A 15,021-nucleotide genomic window follows, 5' to 3' on the forward strand; every position below is an offset into this window, starting at 1 on the left:
CATGTTTTCTCTGTCCTGTTACTGAAACTCATGTTCCATTTAAAAAGCATGTTTAAAAGCATGTCCATTAAAGGATAATTCCGGTATTTAGCACTTTGAGTCTATTTTCTATTTTGTTTTGGATGAACTAGAGTGGTGGACACAGTAGGTCCTGACATGTGATGTCTAACTCCAGTAGAGTTCAGAATGCCTTTAAATGCCAATACCAATGCATCTTTTTCGTTATCTACATGTATATTAACCCCTTAACGCCTGAATTTATAAAGCTGTATATAAAAAAAAAAATTCTGTGTGTTTTTGACTTTAGGTAGATGGTAAATAATGTTGAGATTATCAATTTCACTTTTGCACAACAAATAAATAGAAATTTTGGTATGTTGCAAATTTGCGACAACAGGCATTTAGGGTAATTTTGGTATGTTGCAAATTTGCGACAGTGGGCATTTAGGGTATTTTTTTACAAAATGGAAAAATTAATAAAACACATTTTCCCATCTCAGGAATGTAGATTTTATTCATGGCACAAAGTTGTTAGAACTTATAAACTTTATACTTATAAACTTTGACAAATTAATGAATCTTGACAACAGCAAGAAACAAAACACTCTCCTACTCCCTAACATTGACAGTAGTTTTTATACATTCCATGTTACACTCTGTTTAACTCTTTCCTTGTTTCTCCAGTGCATACATTATATATTCTTATAGTGTTATATCCTAACATGCTATTTTTTGTGGAAAAAAAAAAAAAAATTTTTTTTGGCTGAAACCATCTAAATACAGCATTATTATAATATGTAGCCATTAGCCCAATCCAGCCGTTATGGCCCAATGTCGCAAATTTGCTACAAACAGAAATCTACAAAGTACGTAAAAAATATTCGTCACATGAAGTCTATATGAATAATGTTCGGTTCTTTAAAAATCTCCCCACCGAACGGGGCGTCAGGAGAGGACACGTTGTTGTAACTCGTTGTGGTTTTTTTTTATTTACTCATTAATTTTTCACATACAGTTGATTAGTCCACAAATAGCAGGTTATAAACCTGTAGAAATAGAAAAGCTATGGTGTAAACAACAATATTTATAGCCACATACATAATATACCATAAATTCTGAATAATATACAAATATAAATTTCAATATAGTCAGTATTTAATATTATAAATATTATAATATACTTAGTGTTTAAACTTAATGACTAAACAAAGCACATGCATCTAAACACAGAAATGCAACAATTTCACACACACCAAATGTACATCAATGTCAATGTTACACATTAAACCAATAGCCCTAAACCACAAAAGTGTTCTCAGTATGTTGGCTTAAAGTGAAAGACAGTGAGTGTAGTTTTAAGTAGCAACGCTGAGCATAGCAATCCATTACCAATGTAAAGTGATTAACTACATTACCCATCCACCACCGCAAACAGGAAGTAACTCGTGTGACAGTGAAACGCTCCAATTTCAAACAGTTGCTGGAATATAGCCACGGATACTATCGAGCCGACAACGTTAAACATTAGACCGCAAACAAGGTTTTATCCGCGTGACCAACGTAACAGTTATCAAGCATACAAACAGCGCACATATACAGCGGCAGCACAGCGGTAGCGCAAACAGATAAACAAACTTAAACCGCAGCTCAATGGATAGAAACAGCAGCTTACCGGTGGCGCATCTCTCCTGACGAGACAACATGCCAAAACTAGTACTCGCTCCCGCTTATAGCTCGTGCTCATACATTACTGGATTCTAACACACTGCTTTGGGATTTTACTGGTCCACGTTTCAACTCTTGACTGGCCCGTGCTTCAATCAGGTAAGTGAACCTCCCACCTATTAACCTACGTTACATTGCTGCTGAACACCCGTGACGTAGTGAACGCAACACCTCCCACTTGACCGACTGATCATGTGATTCAAGGCGGTCACAGACAAAACATTTCATTACACCACATAAGATATAATGGGTTTTTTTTTTGTTTTTTTTTTTATCATCATGAAGAATAGAACTCCATTGTCACTGTTCAGGCACCTCCCCTGACAGATGTGTGGTATTCTGCCAGGTTTGGTCATATGGGGTATGTACTTTTCATTCTTCGTGAATGGTGGTGCAAGTGGTGGCAAAGGCAGCATAGATACGTACCAACCAGCGAGGGAGAAAGAGAGAGAGAGACAAAGAAAAAGAGAGAAAAAGAGAGGTATCCTGAGGTAATGCCTTCAGAACCAGGGGTTTGGGCGTTTAGACGTGGTAGAACTGGTGGCCGAAGAGACGAGGTCTAGGAGTCACTGGTCTTCCACAGGGATGAGGACTACCAGTCTTCTCACGTCTCTCCGTAGGATGACTGACGTCAGCTGCTGAGGGTTCCTCTTAAGTTGCCCAACTATTAGGGAGGCAGGGGGGCCTGCACACGTCTTAACGTCTGCGTCTCTCACAAGTCCTTTCTTGTCAGGGTACACGGCCTGGATCCGTCCAAGCCGGAATTGCCCTCGCAGTGCGTTTTGATCAGCAATCCAAACAATGTCACCAATTGCTACATTCCTTTGGGTCTGATGCCACTTTGGCCGAATGAATAGGTTAGGTCCGGCTAGTTCACTCCACTTCTTCCAGAACATATCCACACCAATCTGGATGGCTCTTAGACGGCGCCAGGGATGAGTGCATAAATCAATTCCTCCTGTATCTCCTCCTTGCCTGGTCCTCCCGAGGAGCAGAATATTGGGGGTCAAATACTCTATAGAGTCTTCTTGTTCTTGTGCCCTGGCATCAATTGGCCTTTCATTGGTGAGGTTAGCTGCCTGGTAGAAGAGGGTTTGGAGTTCACCCCAGGTGAGTGAGCTTGTTGTCCCTCCGAGGCTAGTGAGAGCCCTTTTTATGAGCTTAACTGCAGCTTCCGCAGCCCCGTTGCGATGAGGTGCGTCAGCCGGATGAAAGTTCCATGCCCAGACTGTCCCATTCCTGGCGGCTTTGTCCTCTATGGATGCTTCCCGTAAGGTAGCTAAGTACCTATGCAAGTCTTGTAGGGCAGGTTTAGCTCCAATGAAATTGGTTCCCCTATCTGACCACAATTTTCTGGGATGGCCTCTCAATGCTACAAAGCGAAAGTAAGTTTGGAGAAAACTTTCAGATGATTGGTCGTCAGCGAGGTCCACATGAACTGCCCTTGATGCCATGCAACAGAATACTATGCCCCAGACTTTTTTTCCTGTTCTTTTCTTCACAGCATCCTTGATTTCGAAGGGGCCAAAAAGGTCAAGTGTGGTATACTCAAATGGGTTAGCACGCTGTGAGCGTTCTGGCGGCAGATCACTCATCATCTGCTGGCACATCTTTTCTTTCAGTTTGCGACATGTAATACAGTCGTTCGCAACTTTCTTTACTATCCTCCGACCTTGCACAATCCATGCTTTCCTTCTGGTGCGCAGAAGCGTGGCAGCAACACCTTCATGGTTCTCGTCATGAGCTTCTCTTGACAGTAGCGTTGCGAGCCATGAACGAAATGGAATTAAAGGAACAGCTGTTCCATCTTCTTTCCAGGACTGGATTCGTCCTCCACAGAGAAGGATTCCTGTGCTCTCGTCCATGTGGACCACCAAGCGATTCAGTGTTGAGTCCAGGAACTGACTGCAATCTTGGGCTGCGAGGACCAGGTCTCGGAAGGCTTGTGCTCTCTCTTCAGTAGACAGGATAGAGCGGTTTGCCTCCCACTTTGATGTGTCTGGTGCCTGGCGTTTTCTCAGCCAGGTTTCTGCAGCCCGTCGAGTCCAGGCTATGGAACCACACAACTTGGACAGAGAACTGAAGCGTTGAGGTTCCACAAGGCGCACCAGTCCAATTGCCCAGGGCCTTCTCTGTCTGTCTGCTGCTAATGTTGCATCCGGGACAGCTGGTGATGTCGGCCTACCATTGACTCCTTCATGCTTGAGGTCCGCCTTGATGTCAGGCCCGTTAAGGCCAGTTCTTTCTTTTGACTGGGCCCTGGTGACCACTGCTGAGAAGGCTTTCCGCTGAAGTTTTCCCACATCTTCAGCAGCAGAGGGTGCAATCTCACTGGCCATCTTCATAGGCCAGTCGGTCTTGGGCAATTTCAGGAACTTAGGGCCTTGCTGCCACTCTGACCCTTCGTTAAGTTCCTCAGGAGTTGCACCTCTGGTAAGTATGTCAGCAATGTTTCTTCTGCCTTCAATCCACCTCCAATCTTCCACTTGTCCGGCTTTCTGAATCTCACCGATTCGATTAGCGAAAAAGGTCTGGAAGCCGTAGCTGTCCTTTTGGATGGCTGCCAGGATTGTTTGGCTGTCCACAAAGTGAATCCATTGTTTGACTTTAATGTGGCAGTGCTTCTCAAAATACTTTTTTAGGCGGGTAGCGAAGACCGCGCCACAGAGTTCCGCCTTGATCACATCTCCCTTTTGGTCGAGAGGGGTGAGTTTAGCCTTGGATTCCACCAACTTCATTACAACTTTGTCTCGGGTTTCCCACCGCAGGTAAAGTACGGCTCCAAAGGAGGATTCACTTCCATCTGAGAACGTGATCCCTGTTGGTGGGCCTATGGCTCCAGGCGGCGTGAGACTTCTCTCAAACCTTACCTGGCCAAGTCTCACAATTTCTTCAAAGAGCGTTATTGCGGCTTCTCGAAGTTTTAATGAGAGAGGGGCATCCCATGTGTCTTTAGATGGGTTGTCCTTGCCAGCTTCCTGGAATGATTCTCGTACCAACATCACTCCCTTTTGTTTGGCTGGTGAGGCAAGACCAACCGGGTCGTATAATGCGGCAATCTGGCTAAGAAGTATGCGTCGGGTAAGGGGATTTGGTGTTCCTTCCCTGACATCCTCCATGCTCAGATTAAATCCTGTCCTCATTTTCCCTCTTTTCTTAGAGAAGTTGATAGAAGTCAGCAACCGAAGCTTGTCTGTCTCAGGTTCGTAGCCGACCCCAAGTGCTTTGTTCTCCCCATCATGCATTTGGTTGGGCAGTACCAGGGTCCTGGGTACAGTTGTTTCAGCAGGGGCTCCACTCCTCCCACTTTGGTGTGACAGAACCCACGGTTTGAGGAAGAAACCTCCTGCTTTCAAAATCTCCTCCACCCCTTTGGTGATCCTCTCCAGCGTCTTGAGGTCATCGTGTGAGGTCAGGATGTCATCCACATAGCTGTCCTCAGTCAGAGCTCGCCGTTCTTCAATCATATCAGCAAACTGAGGAAGGTTGGCCGTCTCCTTCATTGCAACTTGGGCGATACATCCTGCGGGTTTATCACCGATATTAACTCTGACGACTGCAAACACCTCAATGTCGTCCTCAGGGTTGTCTCTCCAGAGAAAGCGGTGGAGATGAACTTCATCATCTTTCAGCCACACTGAGTTATACATCTTTTTTACGTCACCCAGTGCGGCATGAAGTCCACTCCTGAACCTCAGAAGGACGCCTCTGATGGGATTGAGTACATCGGGACCCTTGTGAAGGAGATCATTTAGACTTATGCCTCGGAACTCTTGGCTACTATTCCACACAATTCTCACAGGGGTTGAGGAGGAGTGAGGGTTCGGTGCAACTAGATGGCTGATGTACCATTTAGGTCCTTCCCAGTTGTTAATTTCCTCCCTTGTGAGTTTTGCAGCAGCCCCTCTAGAAACCATTTCATGTATTTGTTCTTTGTATGCAGCCTTCCACACAGGTTCCTTCTCCAGACGTTTCTCAGTGTTTCTGAAGGTTGCCTCCACTGCCTGCCGATTGTCTGGCAGTGTTGTGAGGTCGAGGTTTGTCTTCCAGGGATAAGCTGCATCCCAGTGGGGAGAGTTACTGTGTTTGTCCGCCAGCACGTATGTTAGGCATTCTTTTATCTTTTCCAGGTCCCGCTCTTCCTTGAGGGTCATTTCTTTTCCTCCAGGGGGGCACCTACCACACTTGCAGCCGCCACATTGAGGACTGCACGCAGCTCCGATGCTGTCCCACCTGAACCACTCGAAGACCTCTTTGTTGGTGGTTGCGGTGCTCCGGACAAGCACATTCACTTCCTCTTCTTGAGGTATGATGGTCTCTTTATACGCCGTCGAGGCTGATCTCATGGTCCTTGCAAGGTGAGTTTCAGAGCGGTACACGGCCAGGTCGACTGTCTCAAAGAGATCGGGATGGGTTCCCCCAACAGTCTTTCCCAGCGGGCCGTCCCAGAGAACGAGGTCTCCCACAATCTTGATTGGCTGGGGTACAAGACGACCTTCCCGGTGACTGATAAGGAGGTCAATTTTTGTGGGACGGACCAGTTCGTCTCTGGGTACATTGGGGAAGAACTTCTGCAGTTGCTCGGCAGTGACTGATTGAGTCACCTCCGCGATGTTTTCCAGGCCATAGCAGAGAATTCTATGCTCTGCCACTTTTCCCTTGGATGTCTTTACCTTCAGCCGCAGGGAATATCTTTTGGTCAGGACAGTCTTCTTCATCCCCCCGACTCCATGGACTATAAGTCTGATGTTCTCACCGCACAGTCCAAGGCGATCGGCTGTTTCATTGGTGATATAATTGGTATCAGATGCGAGGTCGATTAGGGAGCCAATTAGGCAACCCGAGTTTGTCGTCACTTCCATCAGCATCATCACCACTGGATGTTCTTGCAGTCCATCTCCAGCCTTGGCGCATACAGTTGATGATATTTTGTTTGAGAACGCATTTTTGTATTTCTCTCTTTGTTCTGGAGTAAGCTCTGCCAGAAACTCCTCTTGTTTGTTGGTTAGGCCAAGTTTCTTTCCTCCAATTTTTATGGTGCTCTGCTCTTCACTGCTGCTGTCCTTCTTTGGAGTCGGTGGCTTTGGACACAGAAGGTAATTGTGGTCCGACACCCCTCCTTTCCGACAGTCTACTTTTGGGCAGAGGTATCTGGGTGTGCATCCTTTCCCATCCTTGGGGTGGGGCCGCAAACACTTGGAGCACAACCCTAGCTTTTTCACATGGGCCCTTTTTCTTAAGAGATCTTGCTCCCTGAAAACCTTGCACGCAAATAGCTTGCCGGCATGGGAGTCATCTTCACAGACAGTACAGCTGCAATAGTCGTCCTTCTGACCTGCTGTGGATTTAGTGAAAGCCTTCCTCCCTCTCTTATCCGGGTAGTCTGTAGCACCCTTTTCCACAGGGCCTTTGTCTGCAGGGCTTGACTCCAACTGATCCAACTCTTCAAGAATCTCCTCCTGCTTCTTCAAGAATCCTAGGAGGCAATCAAAATGATACAGTGGAGAGAACCTGTTTACCGGGTCAGTTTTGTGCATAATCCACTCCTTCTTGAGTGAACTGGGAAGCTTGCTTTCAAGAGATTGAGCAACAACACGGTTCTTCACAGCGTCCTCTTCACCAAGAATCTGGAGGTTGCACAGTGCCCTCTCCACAGCCTGGATCAATTCAATGGTTCTTCTTGGATTGTTTCCTTTGACTGGGGGAAGAGACTGGACCTCGTTAGTGATCATTAGGACTATTTTCGCTCTGTTCCCGTATTTGCTGTCCAGTAGCCTGAACATATCGTCGGCGGATCCACAGCTAGATAAGACGAGATCCTTCTTGACCTTTTCATGGAGACTATTTAATAAGTGGAACTTTTTTATACATTCCACACCTTGTGGGTTACCCAATTCTTGTAGGTCCTCCCACTCAATCTTCCAGCGGTAATAGTCCCTCATGTCACCAGAGAAAGTGGGTAGCCGTGCTCTTTCAAGGCTGATTTGAGGCTTGAGATTAAAGTTTCCTTTGGTCCTTTCCGGGCTGCTTTGCTGTAAGAGAGGCCGGGTGTTCATGTCACGTTTATCCGTGTACGTTTTGGGCTTCAGCTTGAAATCGGCAGACATGACAGGGAGAGAGAGGAAAGAAGCATCTTGTATCGGATCACCAACCGTGCTGCTATCATCTCCCAGGTTTCTTTCTCTACCCTTTACTTGGTCTGCTTCGTCCTCCTCCAGTTTGTCAGACAACGCCAGGACTCTCTTCTTTAGTGTCTTGTGGCGTGTTCTGAGATCTAATTCCTTCGGACCAGGAACCAGCTCCTTCCACTCTACCAGCATTTCTCCGAGTTCAATGACCTCTCTTTCAAGACCTCTATTTCTTAGCCTGCGGTACTTGATTGACTTCCGAGGGTTAACTTCCTCTTCCTCTGCCTGAGTAATGGCCGACTCAGCTGTTTTAGCCTGCTTAAAAAACGCCTCCTCTGCATAGCTGGTCCAAAAGGTTTCCTGGGTGACTCTCTTTACTTCGAGGAACCTGTTCTCACACTCCGCTGTCTTTACATCAATTTGGTTTGCAAATGCTATGACCTCTTCATCCGTTGATTCCCTCAGGGCTTCAGCATACTCATGTCCCGCATCTGTGACTTTAGAAAAGTCTGTCCTGAAAATCTTCCATTCCCTGAGGACTTCAGTCGGTTCCAAGAGTCCCGGTTTGGTGAGAGTATGAGCCCTTTTGGTGAATGAAGCCTGTGCTCTTGATCGCACACTTTTAAGCTTTTCCAAGTCTGCCATTGTTACTCCCTTTGTGTTGACTGGAGAGCTGTCACTGCCAATGTGTATACGCTCTTTTATCCTTCATCAACGGGCAGTTTGATTGGTGACAAACTTGGGGTCAGTCGCAGAAGTGAGAGGCCAGCTGATCCTGGGTTGATTGAGCTTCCTTAATGAAGCAGTCCATGGCTTTTTTGTGCTGCACTTAATCCAGTGCAGTGGGCCGCGGTTTATAACTGTTCGGTTCTTTAAAAATCTCCCCACCGAACGGGGCGTCAGGAGAGGACACGTTGTTGTAACTCGTTGTGGTTTTTTTTTTATTTACTCATTAATTTTTCACATACAGTTGATTAGTCCACAAATAGCATTTTATAAACCTGTAGAAATAGAAAAGCTATGGTGTAAACAACAATATTTATAGCCACATACATAATATACCATAAATTCTGAATAATATACAAATATAAATTTCAATATAGTCAGTATTTAATATTATAAATATTATAATATACTTAGTGTTTAAACTTAATGACTAAACAAAGCACATGCATCTAAACACAGAAATGCAACAATTTCACACACACCAAATGTACATCAATGTCAATGTTACACATTAAACCAATAGCCCTAAACCACAAAAGTGTTCTCAGTATGTTGGCTTAAAGTGAAAGACAGTGAGTGTAGTTTTAAGTAGCAACGCTGAGCATAGCAATCCATTACCAATGTAAAGTGATTAACTACATTACCCATCCACCACCGCAAACAGGAAGTAACTCGTGTGACAGTGAAACGCTCCAATTTCAAACAGTTGCTGGAATATAGCCACGGATACTATCGAGCCGACAACGTTAAACATTAGACCGCAAACAAGGTTTTATCCGCGTGACCAACGTAACAGTTATCAAGCATACAAACAGCGCACATATACAGCGGCAGCACAGCGGTAGCGCAAACAGATAAACAAACTTAAACCGCAGCTCAATGGATAGAAACAGCAGCTTACCGGTGGCGCATCTCTCCTGACGAGACAACATGCCAAAACTAGTACTCGCTCCCGCTTATAGCTCGTGCTCATACATTACTGGATTCTAACACACTGCTTTGGGATTTTACTGGTCCACGTTTCAACTCTTGACTGGCCCGTGCTTCAATCAGGTAAGTGAACCTCCCACCTATTAACCTACGTTACATTGCTGCTGAACACCCGTGACGTAGTGAACGCAACAAATAACATAGCTATAGAAGCAATCAATAAGCTGGTACATATTTTTATCTTAGCACAACTTAACTCATTTTGGGAAATTTCTCCACATTTGCGCACTTGATATGCGGATTTTGCAAAACAAAATATTAGCTTCGGTGAACCGGATGTAGTTCCCACTCCGACCGCTCCTACGATAAACCAGTGCGTGCAAAATGTTCCTAGGTATGTATCGAATGTGCACAAACAGGCATTGGGGGAAAACACACGCTATCTCGCCTGCAGTCTGAATGGAAGGGGTTTGTTGCAAATTCGCGACAGTAGGCGTTAAGGGGTTAAAATCACCAACAATTAGGACTTTATCTGCAGCCAGTACTACCTCTGATAGAAGGTCAGCAAATTCTTCGATAAAGTCTTTATGGTGCCCTGGTGGCCTGTATACAGTAGCCAGCACAAATGTTAAACGTGATTTATCTTTTACACTAGATAGTGTTACATTTAGCAACAACACTTCAAAATAATTATATTTAAAACAAGACTTCTCAGTAATTCTGGAGATATTACTATAAATTACAGCAACTCCTCCCCCTTTGCCTTTGAGACGAGGTTCATGTTTATAACAGTAATCTTGCGGGGTGGACTCATTTAAAGTAATATAATTGTCTGGTTTTAGCCAGGTTTCTGTCAAACACAGCACATCTAGGTTATAATCTGTAATCATATCATTAACAATGAGTGCTTTTGAAATAAGGGATCGAATATTCAGCAACCGAGCTTTATCATTTGTTCATCCGTATTATATCTGTTTTTTATTTGTTGAACATCAATTAAATTTTTACCCTTGAATGGATTTAGGAGTTTTTTGTATGTACTAATTTGGGGAACAGACACAGTCTCTATATGATGATATCTAGGTGAAAGAGGCTCTATGTGATGGGATTTATCTGACCTTGGTGACGTGAGACATGTCTGCTTCCTGACCTTAGGCCCAGATTGTCATGTTTGAGCTCTAAGACTATGTACTATATTACTAGAGAGAAGAGCAGCACCATCACAGGACGGATGAATACCATCTCTTTCCAACAGGTCAGGTCTGCCCCAAAAACTTTTCCAATTGTCTATGAATTCTATATTATTTTGCGGACACCACCTCGACAGCCAGCCATTGAGTGAGGACAATCTACTAACTATCTCATCACTCCGGCGAACAGGAAGGGGGCCAGAGCAAATTACAGTGCCTGACATCGTACTTGAAAAAACAAAAACATTTCAAAGCATAGATTGGATACAAAATCACACAACAATGCAAAAAATTAAGATTTCTGGAGGATTTTAATCATTATATTTCATGGTAAAGTTTAGAGATAGAGATTGGGGGCATGCAGAAAATGCTATTATTTTGTGTGTTACAACCCTGGCTAGGGATGCACCATAAAGGACACAAAAACAGAAATCTGCCAATCAAAAGAAAGTTTATTAAATATAAAAAGAAAAAGGGGACTGTAGAGACAGAAAAAACTGCTACTGCAGTGCTGGCTGCAAGACGAGAGAGAGCGAGAGATCAGCAAACTGCCAAATGACCCTGTAGCCCAAGACTGGTTGCCCACTGAATCTAAGCAGGGCTGAGCCTGGTTAGTACCTGGATGGGAGACCTCCTGAGAAAAACCTGGTTGCTGCTGGAAGAGGTGTTAGTGAGGCCAGCAGGGGGCGCTCACCCTGTGGTCTGTGTGGGTCCTAACACCCCAGTGTAGTGACGGGGACACCATACTGTCAAAAGAGCACCGTCCTTCGGATGAGACGTTAAACCGAGGTCCTGACTCTCTGTGGTCATTAAAAATCCCAAGATGTCCTTCGAAAAAGAGTAGGGGTGTAACCCCGACATCCTGGCCAAATTTGCCCATTGGCCCCTGTCCATCATGGCCTCCTAATCATCCCCATGCTGATTGGCTTCATCACTCTACCACTCTGTCTCCTCTCCACCAATAAGCTGGTGTGTGGTGGGCGTTCTGGCGCAATATGGCTGCCGTCGCATCATCCAAGTGGATGCTGCACATTGGTGGTGGTTGAGGAGATTCCCCCCTTCCATATGTAAAGCGCTTTGAGGACCCAGAAATAGCGCTATATAAATGTAACAAATTATTATCATTATTACGTGTCCTAGATTTAAAATGGCTCCCTTCAGGTGACACCAATTAACCGGTTGATTGCAGGTGAGCTACCAGGGAAACTGCAATGAAACACAGATTAGAACACTCCCACATAAGTGTTCAATGTAGTTTTTATTGTTTCTAATTATAAATTTGTAGTTAGCTTAATGTGCATGACATTTTGCTTAATAATAAAATATATTTTTGAGGTTAATTTTCATGCATTTTTATACATATAATGTCCTGGGGACAGAAATGTCACCCCATAAACTTTTTTATGGAGCTGTTACAAACAACACTTTTGCTTATATGTTGCTTAATTTTGTGATACATGCTTGTATTGATCCTACATCATATAATTATATATATAAAAAGCTCCAGCAGTGAAAAACTTTTTCCACAAACACATATTAGACTTCTCATCTGCATAAACCTTCAGGTGTTTTTCAGAATTTATGTTGAAGTAAAGTTTTTCCCATACTGATCAAAGATGAATGGTTTTGTTCATTAGATCGGTTTATTCTTCATAATTGCATGTACTATCAAAACACAATGTGGGAACTACAATAAGTAAATTATGTGAATATATCTAATTCAAGAAATATCTACTCAAGACACGACCCATCCTGACAGATTTTGCAAACTTACCAAGTAAGAAACAGATCATTATTTACACTGCAATAATTATTTTCTGAAGTTTCAAACACTCTTTTAGTTCCCTGATCAAACAAACAAGTCTTCGGAATTTCACCAAATTCACAAAATTAAAAAAGATGATATTGTGTTTTCGGGAGCAACTCCATATTTTGTTAAATTCACAACCTTTACTTGACAGTATTATACATGAAAACGAAATGTTGCTCACTGTGACGACTTGTGCAGGTTTGAAATTAACTTTTTCACTCACCGGCCAATTTGGCTACAAATTTTTTAAGTTAAAAGTAAAAAGTTACCGGCCATTCATAACTTCTACTAGCTATAAAAAGAAAAAGAAAAGAGCCAGCCTAACTACATCACAGCTTATATATATATATATATATATATATATATATATATATATATATATATATATATATATATATATACACAGTGCTATGCATAAGTTTAGACACCCATGCTAAAGTTGACTAAAAAGAGGAATAAAAAATCATCTTTTGGAAATTGAACTTAATGCCTTAATTTAAAAAATTAGGAAAAATCCAACCTTTAAGGACACCAATTTTCTTTGTGAATGAATAATGTATCGTAAATAAATAAATGTTCTTCCTTAAAATACAGGGTGCATAAGTTTGGACACCCCTATGTTAAATTCCCATAGAGGCAGGCAGATTTTTATTTTTAAGTATTTTTTTTGTAAAAAAATTTAGGATACTATGCATCCTGATAAAGTTCCCTTGGCCTTTGGAATTAAAATAGCCCCACATCATCACATAGCCTTCACCATACCTAGAGATTGGCATGGAGTACTTTCCATAAGATCATCTCTCAATGCAAATCAAACTAGCTATTAGGCTAACTGAAATAAAACCATGCCAATCTCTAGGTATGGTGAAGGCTATGTGATGATGTGGGGCTATTTTAATTCCAAAGGCCAAGGGAACTTTATCAGGATGCATAGTATCCTAATAAAATAATTAAAAAAAAATACTTAACAATAAAAATCTGCCTGCCTCTATGGGAATTTAACATAGGGGTGTACACACTTATGCACCCTGTATTTTAAGGAAGAACATTTATTTATTTACGATACATTATTCATTCACAAAGAAAATTGGTGTCCTTAAAGGTTGGATTTTTCCTAATTTTTTAAATTAAGGCATTAAGTTCAGTTCCCAAAAGATGATTTTTTATTCCTCTTTTTAGTCAACTTTAGCATGGGTGTCTAAACTTATGCATAGCACTGTGTATATATATATATATATATATATATATATATATATATATAAAATTGGGATTTTATATATTCATTTCTTATTCAAACTAAATCCTGTCACCCAGCCATCTTCTCCCTTCCTCTGTCATCCTTTTGATTGATTGAAATCTTTATTTTGAACTGTTAAAAAGAAAGAAACACATTAATGAAATATACAAACGAGTAAGAAAAAAAAAAAAAAAAAAATGATACAACAAAATAAACAAAAACAATATTTCAACAATGCTCAACCCATCCTCATCCTTTTCACCAAAAATGTGTTTTAGGTGGACAGATCAATACAGTACAAAGAACATAAAAAAAAAAGTAGGATTTTGGAAAATATCACTGTCTTCTGTTAACCAAATGCTTTTTAATCTTCGCTATTGCTTCAATGCAAATTAACAAGAGCACCGTTATTTGTTGTGTAGTGACGTGTGTGTTCAAGTAAGCCAAATATGAGAAGATTCTGTGCAATACGCTGTATTTAATATATCATGATGACTCACGAGTTGAGTATTTGTGCTAAATCTGTGCAGATTTGGCTTACACGAACTTCCCCAGCAAAGTGAGTAAACATAAAAACCCGCCAAATTGGCTAGTGATTTGTCAGCGTTACCCGCCACAGGTTATTTTTACCTGCATTTGGTGAGTTGGCGGATGTTAATTTCAAACCCTGGACTTATGATATTTCTTCATGTGACTGAGCTCACGTACTTTCAGTGTTCTCAACTGAGCAAATCTCTTGTCACAATATGAGCACTTGTAAGGTTTTTCTCCAGTATGAATTCTTTGGTGCCGTTTCAGATATTCAGCTCTAGTAAAGCTCTTCTCACAGTCACAACACACATGATCTCTCACGTCATTATGTGTTTTCTGGTGCCGTTTAAAATTGTTCAGTCTTGAAAAACTCTTTCCACAGAGAGAACACACATAAGGCTTCTCATCTGAATGAACTATCATGTGTTTTTTTAGTTGTGATGATGAAATAAAATCTTTACCACACTGATCACAGTTAAATGGTTTTTCTCCGGAATGAATACGCAGATGATCACTGAGAGTTGATGCTTGAGTAAAACTCTTCTCACACTGAGTACAGTGGTACGGCTTCTCTCCAGTATGAACCCGCTCATGTACTTTCAGTGTTCCCAACTGAGTGAAACTCTTGTCACAATATGAGCACTTGTAAGGTTTTTCTCCAGTATGAATTTTTTGGTGCTGTTTCAGATGACTAGGTGTAGTAAAGCTCTTCCCACAATCACAACACACATGATCTCTCACTTC

At 42.3% G+C, this 15,021-nt stretch overlaps 1 protein-coding gene; it reads right to left on the reverse strand.

The window, feature by feature from the left end:
* The window catches only part of LOC311296657 (uncharacterized protein), a 116,960-nt gene that overhangs the window by 35,613 nt on the left and 66,326 nt on the right, over nt 1-15,021 (reverse strand).

Source organism: Rutilus rutilus, assembly GCF_951802725.1.
Source record: "Rutilus rutilus genome assembly, chromosome: 9".
NCBI classification, from domain to species: domain Eukaryota; kingdom Metazoa; phylum Chordata; class Actinopteri; order Cypriniformes; family Leuciscidae; genus Rutilus; species Rutilus rutilus.